Below are 10,581 nucleotides of genomic sequence, written 5' to 3' on the forward strand. Positions count from 1 at the left end.
AGAGTGTCTCACGGGGAGGGGAGAGTGTCCCGGGGGAGGCGAGAGTGTCCCGGGGGGAGGGGAGTGTGTCCCGGGGGGAGTTGAGGGGAGTGTGTTCCGGGGGGAGGGGAGAGTTTCCCAGGGGGAGGGGAGGGGAGAGTGTCCCGGGGGGAGGGAAGGGGAGTGTGTCCCGGGGGGAGGGGAGGGGAGAGTGTCCCGGGGGGAGGGGAGGGGAGAGTCTCCTGAGGGGAGGGGAGAGTGACCCGAGGGGAGGGGTGAGTGTTCCGGGGGGAGGGGAGAGTGTCTCGGGGGGGAGGGGAGAGTGTCTCGGGGGGGAGGGGAGAGTGTCTCGGGGGGAGGGGAGAGTGTCTCGGGGGGAGGGGAGAGTGTCCCGGAGGGAGGGGAGAGTGTCCCGGGGGGAGGGGTGAGTGTCCCGGGGGGAGGGGAGAGTGTCTCGGGGGGGAGGGGAGAGTGTCTCGGGGGGGAGGGGAGAGTGTCTCGGGGGGAGGGGAGAGTGTCCCGAGGGGAGGGGAGAGTGTCTCGGGGGGAGGGGAGAGTGTCTCGGGGGGGAGGGGAGAGTGTCTCGGGGGGAGGGGAGGGGAGAGTGTCCCGGGGGCAGGGAAGGGGAGAGTGTCCCGGGGGGAGGGGAGGGGAGAGTATCCCGGGGGGAGGGGAGGGGACAGTGTCCTGAGGGGAGGGGAGAGTGACCCGAGGGGAGGGGTGAGTGTTCCGGGGGGAGGGGAGAGTGTCCCGGGGGGAGTGGAGAGTGTCCCGGGGGGAGGGGAGAGTGTCCCGGGGGGAGGGGAGTGTGTTCCGGGGGGAGGGGAGAGTTTCCCAGGGGGAGGGGAGAGTGTCCCGAGGGGACGGGTGAGTGTTCCGGGGGGAGGGGAGAGTGTCTCGGGGGGAGGGGAGAGTGTCCCGGGAGGAGGGGAGAGTGTCCCGGTGGGAAGGGAGAGTGTCCCGGGGGGAGGGGTGAGTGTCTTGGGGAGAGGGGAGGGGAGAGTGTCTCGGGGGGAGGGGAGTGGAGAGTGTCTCGGGGATAGGGGAGGGGAGAGTGCCCCGGGGGCGGGGAGGGGAGAGTGTCCAGGGGGGAGGGGAGGGGAGAGTGTCCCGGGGGGAGGGGAGAGTGTCTCGCGGGGGAGGGGAGAGTGTCCGGGGGGAAGGGAGAGTGTCCCCGGGGGGAGGGGAGAGTGTCTCGGGGAAGGGGAGAGTGTCTCAGGGGGAGGGGGAGAGTGTCTAAGGGGGAGGGGAGAGTGTCTAAGGGGGAGGGGAGAGTGTCTCGGGGAAGGGGAGAGTGTCTCAGGGGGAGGGGAGAGTGTCTCAGGGGGAGGGGATAGTGTCTCGGTGGGAGTGGAGAGTGTTTCGGCGGGAGGGGAGAGGGTCTCAGGGGGGAGGGGAGAGTGTCCCGGGGGGAGGGGAGAGTGTCTCGGGGGAGGGGAGAGTGTCTCGGGGGGAGGGGAGGGGAGAGTGTCCCGGGGGAGGGGAGGGGAGAGTGTCCAGGGGGGAGGGGAGGGGAGAGTGTCCCGGGGGGAGGGGAGAGTGTCTCACGGGGAGGGGAGAGTGTCCCGGGGGAGGCGAGAGTGTCCCGGGGGGAGGGGAGTGTGTCCCGGGGGGAGGGGAGAGTGTCCCGGGGGGAGGTGAGGGGAGTGTGTTCCGGGGGGAGGGGAGAGTTTCCCAGGGGGAGGGGAGGGGTGAGTGTCCCGGGGGGAGGGGAGAGTGTCTCGGGGGGGGATGGGAGAGTGTCTCGGGGGTGAGGGGAGAGTGTCTCGGGGGGAGGGGAGAGTGTCTCGGGGGGAGGGGTGAGTGTCTCGGGGGTGAGGGGAGAGTGTCTCGGTGGGAGGGGAGAGTGTCCCGAGGGGAGGGGAGAGTGTCTCGGGGGGAGGGGAGAGTGTCTCGGGGGGGAGGGGAGAGTGTCTCGGGGGGAGGGGAGAGTGTCCCGAGGGGAGGGGAGGGGAGAGTCTCCTGAGGGGAGGGGAGAGTGTCCCGGGGGGAGGGGAGGGGAGAGTATCCCGGCGGGAGGGGAGGGGAGAGTGTCCCGGTGGGAGGGGAGGGGAGAGTCTCCTGAGGGGAGGGGAGAGTGACCCGAGGGGAGGGGTGAGTGTTCCCGGGGGGAGGGGAGAGTGTCTCGGGGGGGAGGGGAGAGTGTCTCGGGGGGGAGGGGAGAGTGTCTCGGGGGGAGGGGGAGAGTGTCTCGGGGGAGGGGAGAGTGTCCGGGGGGAGTGGAGAGTGTCCCGGGGGGAGGGGTGAGTGTCCCGGGGGGAGGGGAGAGTGTCTCGGGGGGAGGGGAGAGTGTCTCGGGGGGAGGGGAGTGGAGAGTGTCCAGGGGGGAGGGGAGGGGAGAGTGTCCCGGGGGAGGGGGAGGGAGAGTGTCCAGGGGGGAGGGGAGAGTATCTCGGGGGGAGGGGAGAGTGTCCAGGGGGGAGGGGAGGGGAGAGTGTCCCGGGGGGAGGGGAGAGTGTCTCACGGGGAGGGGAGAGTGTCCCGGGGGAGGCGAGAGTGTCCCGGGGGGAGGGGAGTGTGTCCCGGGGGGAGGTGAGGGGAGTGTGTTCCGGGGGGTGGGGAGAGTTTCCCAGGGGGAGGGGAGGGGAGAGTGTCCCGGGGGGAGGGAAGGGGAGTGTGTCCCGGGGGGAGGGGAGGGGAGAGTGTCCCGGGGTGAGGGGAGGGGAGAGTCTCCTGAGGGGAGGGGAGAGTGACCCGAGGGGAGGGGTGAGTGTTCCGGGGGGAGGGGAGAGTGTCTCGGGGGGGAGGGGAGAGTGTCTCGGGGGGGAGGGGAGAGTGTCTCGGGGGGAGGGGAGAGTGTCTCGGGGGGAGGGGAGAGTGTCCCGGGGGGAGGGGAGAGTGTCCCGGGGGGAGGGGTGAGTGTCCCGGGGGGAGGGGAGAGTGTCTCGGGGGGGAGGGGAGAGTGTCTCGGGGGGGAGGGGAGAGTGTCTCGGGGGGAGGGGAGAGTGTCCCGAGGGGAGGGGAGAGAGTCTCGGGGGGAGGGGAGAGTGTCTCGGGGGGGAGGGGAGAGTGTCTCGGGGGGAGGGGAGGGGAGAGTGTCCCGGGGGCAGGGAAGGGGAGAGTGTCCCGGGGGGAGGGGAGGGGAGAGTATCCCGGGGGGAGGGGAGGGGACAGTGTCCTGAGGGGAGGGGAGAGTGACCCGAGGGGAGGGGTGAGTGTTCCGGGGGGAGGGGAGAGTGTCCCGGGGGGAGTGGAGAGTGTCCCGGGGGGAGGGGAGAGTGTCCCGGGGGGAGGGGAGTGTGTTCCGGGGGGAGGGGAGAGTTTCCTAGGGGGAGGGGAGAGTGTCCCGAGGGGACGGGTGAGTGTTCCGGGGGGAGGGGAGAGTGTCTCGGGGGGAGGGGAGAGTGTCCCGGGAGGAGGGGAGAGTGTCCCGGTGGGAAGGGAGAGTGTCCCGGGGGGAGGGGTGAGTGTCTTGGGGAGAGGGGAGGGGAGAGTGTCTCGGGGGGAGGGGAGTGGAGAGTGTCTCGGGGATAGGGGAGGGGAGAGTGCCCCGGGGGCGGGGAGGGGAGAGTGTCCAGGGGGGAGGGGAGGGGAGAGTGTCCCGGGGGGAGGGGAGAGTGTCTCGCGGGGGAGGGGAGAGTGTCCCGGGGGGAAGGGAGAGTGTCCCGGGGGGAGGGGAGAGTGTATCGGGGAAGGTGAGAGTGTCTCAGGGGGAGGGGAGAGTGTCTAAGGGGGAGGGGAGAGTGTCTAAGGGGGAGGGGAGAGTGTCTCGGGGAAGGGGAGAGTGTCTCAGGGGGAGGGGAGTGTGTCTCAGGGGGAGGGGATAGTGTCTCGGTGGGAGTGGAGAGTGTTTCGGCGGGAGGGGAGAGGGTCTCAGGGGGGAGGGGAGAGTGTCCCGGGGGGAGGGGAGAGTGTCTCGGGGGGAGGGGAGGGGAGAGTGTCCAGGGGGGAGGGGAGGGGAGAGTGTCCCGGGGGAGGGGAGGGGAGAGTGTCCAGGGGGGAGGGGAGGGGAGAGTGTCCCGGGGGGAGGGGAGAGTGTCTCACGGGGAGGGGAGAGTGTCCCGGGGGAGGCGAGAGTGTCCCGGGGGGAGGGGAGTGTGTCCCGGGGGGAGGTGAGGGGAGTGTGTTCCGGGGGGAGGGGAGAGTTTCCCAGGGGGAGGGGAGGGGTGAGTGTCCCGGGGGGAGGGGAGAGTGTCTCGGGGGGGATGGGAGAGTGTCTCGGGGGTGAGGGGAGAGTGTCTCGGGGGGAGGGGAGAGTGTCTCGGGGGGAGGGGTGAGTGTCTCGGGGGTGAGGGGAGAGTGTCTCGGGGGGAGGGGAGAGTGTCCCGAGGGGAGGGGAGAGTGTCTCGGGGGGAGGGGAGAGTGTCTCGGGGGGGAGGGGAGAGTGTCTCGGGGGGAGGGGAGAGTGTCCCGAGGGGAGGGGAGGGGAGAGTCTCCTGAGGGGAGGGGAGAGTGTCCCGGGGGGAGGGGAGGGGAGAGTATCCCGGCGGGAGGGGAGGGGAGAGTGTCCCGGTGGGAGGGGAGGGGAGAGTCTCCTGAGGGGAGGGGAGAGTGACCCGAGGGGAGGGGTGAGTGTTCCGGGGGGAGGGGAGAGTGTCTCGGGGGGAGGGGAGAGTGTCTCGGGGGGAGGGGAGAGTGTCCCGGGGGGAGTGGAGAGTGTCCCGGGGGGAGGGGTGAGTGTCCCGGGGGGAGGGGAGAGTGTCTCGGGGGGGAGGGGATAGTGTCTCGGGGGGGAGGGGAGAGTGTCTCGGGGGGAGGGGAGAGTGTCCCGAGGGGAGGGGAGAGTGTCTCGGGGGGAGGGGAGAGTGTCTCGGGGTGGAGGGGAGAGTGTCTCGGGGGGAGGGGAGGGGAGAGTGTCCCGGGGGGAGGGAAGGGGAGAGTGTCCCGGGGGGAGGGGAGGGGAGAGTATCCCGGGGGGAGGGGAGGGGACAGTGTCCTGAGGGGAGGGGAGAGTGACCCGAGGGGAGGGGTGAGTGTTCCGGGGGGAGGGGAGAGTGTCTCGGGGGGAGGGGAGAGTGTCCCGGGGGGAGGGGAGTGTGTCTCGAGGGGGGAGGGGAGAGTGTCTCGGGGGGGAGGGGAGAGTGTCTCGGGGGGAGGGGAGAGTGTCTCGGGGGAGGGGAGAGTGTCTCGGGGGAGGGGTGAGTGTCTCAGGGCAGGGGAGAGTGTCCCGAGGGGAGGGGAGGGGAGAGTGTCTCGGGGGGAGCGGAGAGTGTCTCGGGGGGAGGGGAGTGGACAGTGTCCCGGGGGGAGGGGACAGTTTCCCAGGGGGAGGGGAGAGTGTCCCCGAGGGAGGGGAGCGTGTCCCGGGGGGAGGGGAGAGTGTCTCGGGGGGAGGGGAGAGTGTCCCGGGAGGAGGGGAGAGTGTCCCGGGGGGAAGGGAGAGTGTCCCGGGGGGAGGGGTGAGCGTCCCGGGGGGAGGGGAGAGTGTCTCGGTGGGGAGGGGAGAGTGTCCCGAGGAGAGGGGAGGGGAGAGTGTCCCGGGGTGAGGGGCGAGTGTTCCGGGGGGAGGGGAGAGTGTCTCGGGGGGAGGGGAGAGTGTCTCGGGGGGGAGGGGAGAGTGTCCCGAGGAGAGGGGAGGGGAGAGTGTCCCGGGGTGAGGGGCGAGTGTTCCGGGGGGAGGGGAGAGTGTCCCGGGGGGAAGGGAGAGTGTCTCGGGGGGAGGGGAGTGGAGAGTGTCTCGGGGGGAGGGGAGGGGAGAGTGTCCCGGGGGGAGGGGAGGGGAGAGTGTCCCGGGGGGAGGGGAGAGTGTCTCAGGGGGAGGGGAGAGTAGCCCGGGGGGAGGGGAGAGTGTCCCGGGGGCAAGGGAGAGTGTTCCGGGGGGAGGGGAGAGTGTCCCTGGCGGAGGGGAGGGGAGTGTGTCCCGGGGGGAGGTGAGGGGAGTGTGTTCCGGGGGTAGGGGAGAGTTTCCCAGGGGGAGGGGAGGGGAGAGTGTCCCGAGGGGAGGGGAGAGTGTCCCGAGGGGAGGGGTGTGTGTTCCGGGGGGAGGGGAGAGTGTCTCGGGGGAGGGGAGATTGTCCCGAGGGGAGGGGAGAGTGTCTCAGGGGGAGCGGAGAGTTTCCCGGGGGGAGGGGAGGGGAGAGTGTCTCGGGGGGAGGGGAGAGTGTCTCGGGGGGAGGGGAGTGGATAGTGTCTCGGGGGAGGGGAGAGTGTCCCAGGGGGAGGGGAGTGGACAGTGTCCCGGGGGGAGGGGAGGGGAGAGTGTCTCGGGGGGAGGGGAGAGTGTCTCGGGGGGAGGGGAGTGGATAGTGTCTCGGGGGGAGGGGAGAGTGTCCCAGGGGAAGGGGAGTGGACAGTGTCCCGGGGGGAGGGGAGGGGAGTGTGTCTCATGGGGAGGGGAGGGGAGAGTGTCTCAGGGGGAGAGGAGAGTTTCCCAGGGGGAGGGGAGAGTTTCCCGGGGGGAGGGGAGAGTGTCTCGGGGGGAGGGGAGTGTGTCCCGGGGGGAGTGGAGATGTCCCGGGGGGAGGGGAGAGTGTCCCGAGGCGAGGGGAGAGTGTCTCGGGGTGAGGGGAGAGTGTCCCGGGAGGAGGGGAGAGTGTCCCGGGGGGAAGGGAGAGTGTCCCGGGGCGAGGGGAGAGTGTCTCGGGGTGAGGGGAGAGTGTCCCGGGAGGAGGGGAGAGTGTCCCGGGGGGAGTGGAGAGTGTCCTGGGGGGAGGGGAGAGTGTCCCGGGGCGAGGGGAGAGTGTCTCGGTGTGAGGGAAGAGTGTCCCGGGAGGAGGGGAGAGTGTCCCGGGGGGAAGAGAGAGTCCCGGGAGGACGGGAGAGTGTCCCGGGGGGAAGGGAGAGTGTCCCGGGGGGAGGGGTGAGTGTTCCGGGGGGAGGGGAGTGTTTCCCAGGGGGAGGGGAGGGGAGAGTGTCCTGAGGGGGGGGGGGAGTGTCTCGGGGGAGGGGAGAGTGTCCCGGGGGGAAGGGAGAGAGCCCCGGGGGGAGGGGAGAGTGTCTCAGGGGGAGCGGAGAGTTTCCCGGGGAGAGTGGAGAGTGTCCCGGGGGGAGGGGAGGGGAGAGTGTCTCGGGGGGAGGGGAGTGGAGAGTGTCCCGGGGGGAGGGGAGGGGAGAGTGTCCCGGGGGGAGGGGAGGGTTGTGTGTCCCGGGGGGAGGTGAGGGGAGTGTGTTCCGGGGGGAGGGGAGAGTTTCCCAGGGGGAGGGGAGGTGAGAGTGTCTCGGAGGGAGGGGAGGGGAGAGTGTCCCGGGGGGAGGGGAGGGGAGAGTGTCCCGGTGGGAGGGGAGAAGAGAGTATCCCGGGGGGAGGGGAGGGGAGAGTGTCCCGAGGGGAGGGGAGAGTGACCCGAGGGGAGGGGTGAGTGTTCCGGGGGGAGGGGAGAGTGTCCCGGGGGGAGGGGAGAGAGTCCCGGGGGGAGGGGAGGGGAGAGTGTCCCGGGGGGAGGTGAGGGGAGAGTGTCCCGGGGGGAGGGGAGAATGTCCCGGGAGGAGGGGAGAGTGTCCCGGGGGGAGGGGAGAGTGTCCCGGGGGGAGGGGAATGTGTCCCGGGAGGAGGGGAGAGTGTCCCGGGGGGAGGGGAGAGTGTCCCGGGGGGAGGGGAGAGTGTCCCGAGGGGAGGGGAGAGTGTCTCGGGGGGAGGGGAGTGTGTCTCGGGGGGGAGGGGAGAGTGTCTCGGGGGGAGGGCAGAGTGACCCGAGGGGAGGGCAGAGTGTCTCGGGGGGAGGGGAGGGGAGAGTATCCCGGGGGGAGGGGAGGGGAGAGTGTCCTGAGGGGAGGGGAGAGTTTCCCAGGGGGAGGGGAGAGTGTCCCGGAGGGAGGGGAGTGTGTCCCGGGGGGAGGGGAGAGTGTCTCGGGGGGAGGGGAGAGTGTCCCGGGAGGAGGGGAGAGTGTCCCGGGGGGAAGGGAGAGTGTCCCGGGGGGAGGGGTGAGTGTCCCGGGGGGAGGGGAGAGTGTCTCGGGGGGGAGGGGAGAGTGTCCCGAGGAAAGGGGAGGGGAGAGTGTCCCGGGGTGAGGGGCGAGTGTTCCGGGGGGAGTGGAGAGTGTCTCGGGGGGAGGGGAGAGTGTCTCGGGGGGGAGGGGAGAGTGTCCCGAGGAGAGGGGAGGGGAGAGTGTCCCGGGGTGAGGGGCGAGTGTTCCGGGGGGAGGGGAGAGTGTCCCGGGGGGAAGGGAGAGTGTCCCGGGGGGAGGGGAGTGGAGAGTGTCTCGGGGGGAGGGGAGGGGAGAGTGTCCCGGGGGGAGGGGAGGGGAGAGTGTCCCGGGGGGAGGGGAGAGTGTCTCAGGGGGAGGGGAGAGTAGCCCGGGGGGAGGGGAGAGTGTCCCGGGGGGAAGGGAGAGTGTTCCGGGGGGAGGGGAGAGTGTCCCTGGCGGAGGGGAGGGGAGTGTGTCCCGGGGGGAGGTGAGGGGAGTGTGTTCCGGGGGTAGGGGAGAGTTTCCCAGGGGGAGGGGAGGGGAGAGTGTCCCGAGGGGAGGGGAGAGTGTCCCGAGGGGTGGGGTGTGTGTTCCGGGGGGAGGGGAGAGTGTCTCGGGGGAGGGGAGATTGTCCCGAGGGGAGGGGAGAGTGTCTCAGGGGGAGCGGAGAGTTTCCCGGGGGGAGGGGAGGGGAGAGTGTCTCGGGGGGAGGGGAGAGTGTCTCGGGGGGAGGGGAGTGGATAGTGTCTCGGGGGGAGGGGAGAGTGTCCCAGGGGGAGGGGAGTGGACAGTGTCCCGGGGGGAGGGGAGGGGAGAGTGTCCCAGGGGGAGGGGAGTGGACAGTGTCCCGGGGGGAGGGGAGGGGAGTGTGTCTCATGGGGAGGGGAGGGGAGAGTGTCTCAGGGGGAGAGGAGAGTTTCCCAGGGGGAGGGGAGAGTTTCCCGGGGGGAGGGGAGAGTGTCTCGGGGGGAGGGGAGTGTGTCCCGGGGGGAGTGGAGATGTCCCGGGGGGAGGGGAGAGTGTCCCGAGGCGAGGGAGAGTGTCTCGGGGTGAGGGGAGAGTGTCCCGGGAGGAGGGGAGAGTGTCCTGGGGGGAAGGGAGAGTGTCCCGGGGCGAGGGGAGAGTGTCTCGGGGTGAGGGGAGAGTGTCCCGGGAGGAGGGGAGAGTGTCCCGGGGGAAGTGGAGAGTGTCCTGGGGGGAGGGGAGAGTGTCCCGGGGCGAGGGGAGAGTGTCTCGGGGTGAGGGGAGAGTGTCCCGGGAGGAGGGGAGAGTGTCCTGGGGGGATGGGAGAGTCCCGGGAGGACGGGAGAGTGTCCCGGGGGGAAGGGAGAGTGTCCCGGGGGGAGGGGTGAGTGTTCCGGGGGGAGGGGAGTGTTTCCCAGGGGGAGGGGAGGGGAGAGTGTCCCGATGGGGGGGGGGAGTGTCTCGGGGGAGGGGAGAGTGTCCCGGGGGGAGTGGGAGTGTCTCGGGGGAGGGGAGAGTGTCTCAGGGGGAGCGGAGAGTTTCCCGGGGAGAGGGGAGGGGAGAGTGTCTCGGGGGGAGGGGAGGGGAGAGTGTCCCGGGGGGAGGGGAGGGGAGAGTGTCCCGGGGGGAGGGGAGGGGTGTGTGTCCCGGGGGGAGGTGAGGGGAGTGTGTTCCGGGGGGAGGGGAGAGTTTCCCAGGGCGAGGGGAGGGGAGAGTGTCTCGGGGGGAGGGGAGGGGAGAGTGGCCCGGGGGGAGGGGAGGGGAGAGTGTCCCGGTGGGAGGGGAGGAGAGAGTATCCCGGGGGGAGGGGAGGGGAGAGTGTCCCGAGGGGAGGGGAGAGTGACCCGAGGGGAGGGGTGAGTGTTCCGGGGGGAGGGGAGAGTGTCCTGGGGGGAGTGGAGAGTGTCCCGGGGGGAGGGGAGAGTGTCCCGGGGGGAGGGGAGGGGAGAGTGTCCCGGGGGGAGGTGAGGAGAGAGTGTCCCGGGGGGAGGGGAGAGTGTCCCGGGAGGAGGGGAGAGTGTCCCGGGGGGAGGGGAGAGTGTCCCGGGGGGAGGGGAATGTGTCCCGGGAGGAGGGGAGAGTGTCCCGGGGGGAGGGGAGAGTGTCCCGGGGGGAGGGGAGAGTGTCCCGAGGGGAGGTGAGAGTGTCTCGGGGGTGAGGGGAGAGTGTCTCGGGGGGAGGGGAGAGTGTCCCGAGGGGAGGGGAGAGTGTCTCGGGGGGAGGGGAGAGTGTCTCGGGGGGGACGGGAGAGTGTCTCGGGGGGAGGGCAGAGTGTCCCGAGGGGAGGGCAGAGTGTCTCGGGGGGAGGGGAGGGGAGAGTATCCCGGGGGGAGGGGAGGGGAGAGTGTCCTGAGGGGAGGGGAGAGTGACCCGAGGGGAGGGGTGAGTGTTCCGGGGGGAGGGGAGAGTGTCCCGGGGGGAGTGGAGAGTGTCCCGGGGGGAGTGGAGAGTGTCCCGGGGGGAGGGGAGTGTGTTCCGGGGGGAGGGGAGAGTTTCCCAGGGGGAGGGGAGAGTGTCCCGAGGGGACGGGTGAGTGTTCCGGGGGGAGGGGAGAGTGTCTCGGGGGGAGGGGAGAGTGTCCCGGGAGGAGGGGAGAGTGTCCCGGTGGGAAGGGAGAGTGTCCCGGGGGGAGGGGTGAGTGTCTTGGGGAGAGGGGAGGGGAGAGTGTCTCGGGGGGAGGGGAGTGGAGAGTGTCTCGGGGATAGGGGAGGGGAGAGTGCCCCGGGGGCGGGGAGGGGAGAGTGTCCAGGGGGGAGGGGAGGGGAGAGTGTCCCGGGGGGAGGGGAGAGTGTCTCGCGGGGGAGGGGAGAGTGTCCCGGGGCGAGGGGAGTGTGTCCCGGGGGGAAGGGAGAG

This window comes from Pristiophorus japonicus, unplaced genomic scaffold, assembly GCF_044704955.1.
Source record: "Pristiophorus japonicus isolate sPriJap1 unplaced genomic scaffold, sPriJap1.hap1 HAP1_SCAFFOLD_456, whole genome shotgun sequence".
In the NCBI taxonomy this organism is placed as follows: domain Eukaryota; kingdom Metazoa; phylum Chordata; class Chondrichthyes; family Pristiophoridae; genus Pristiophorus; species Pristiophorus japonicus.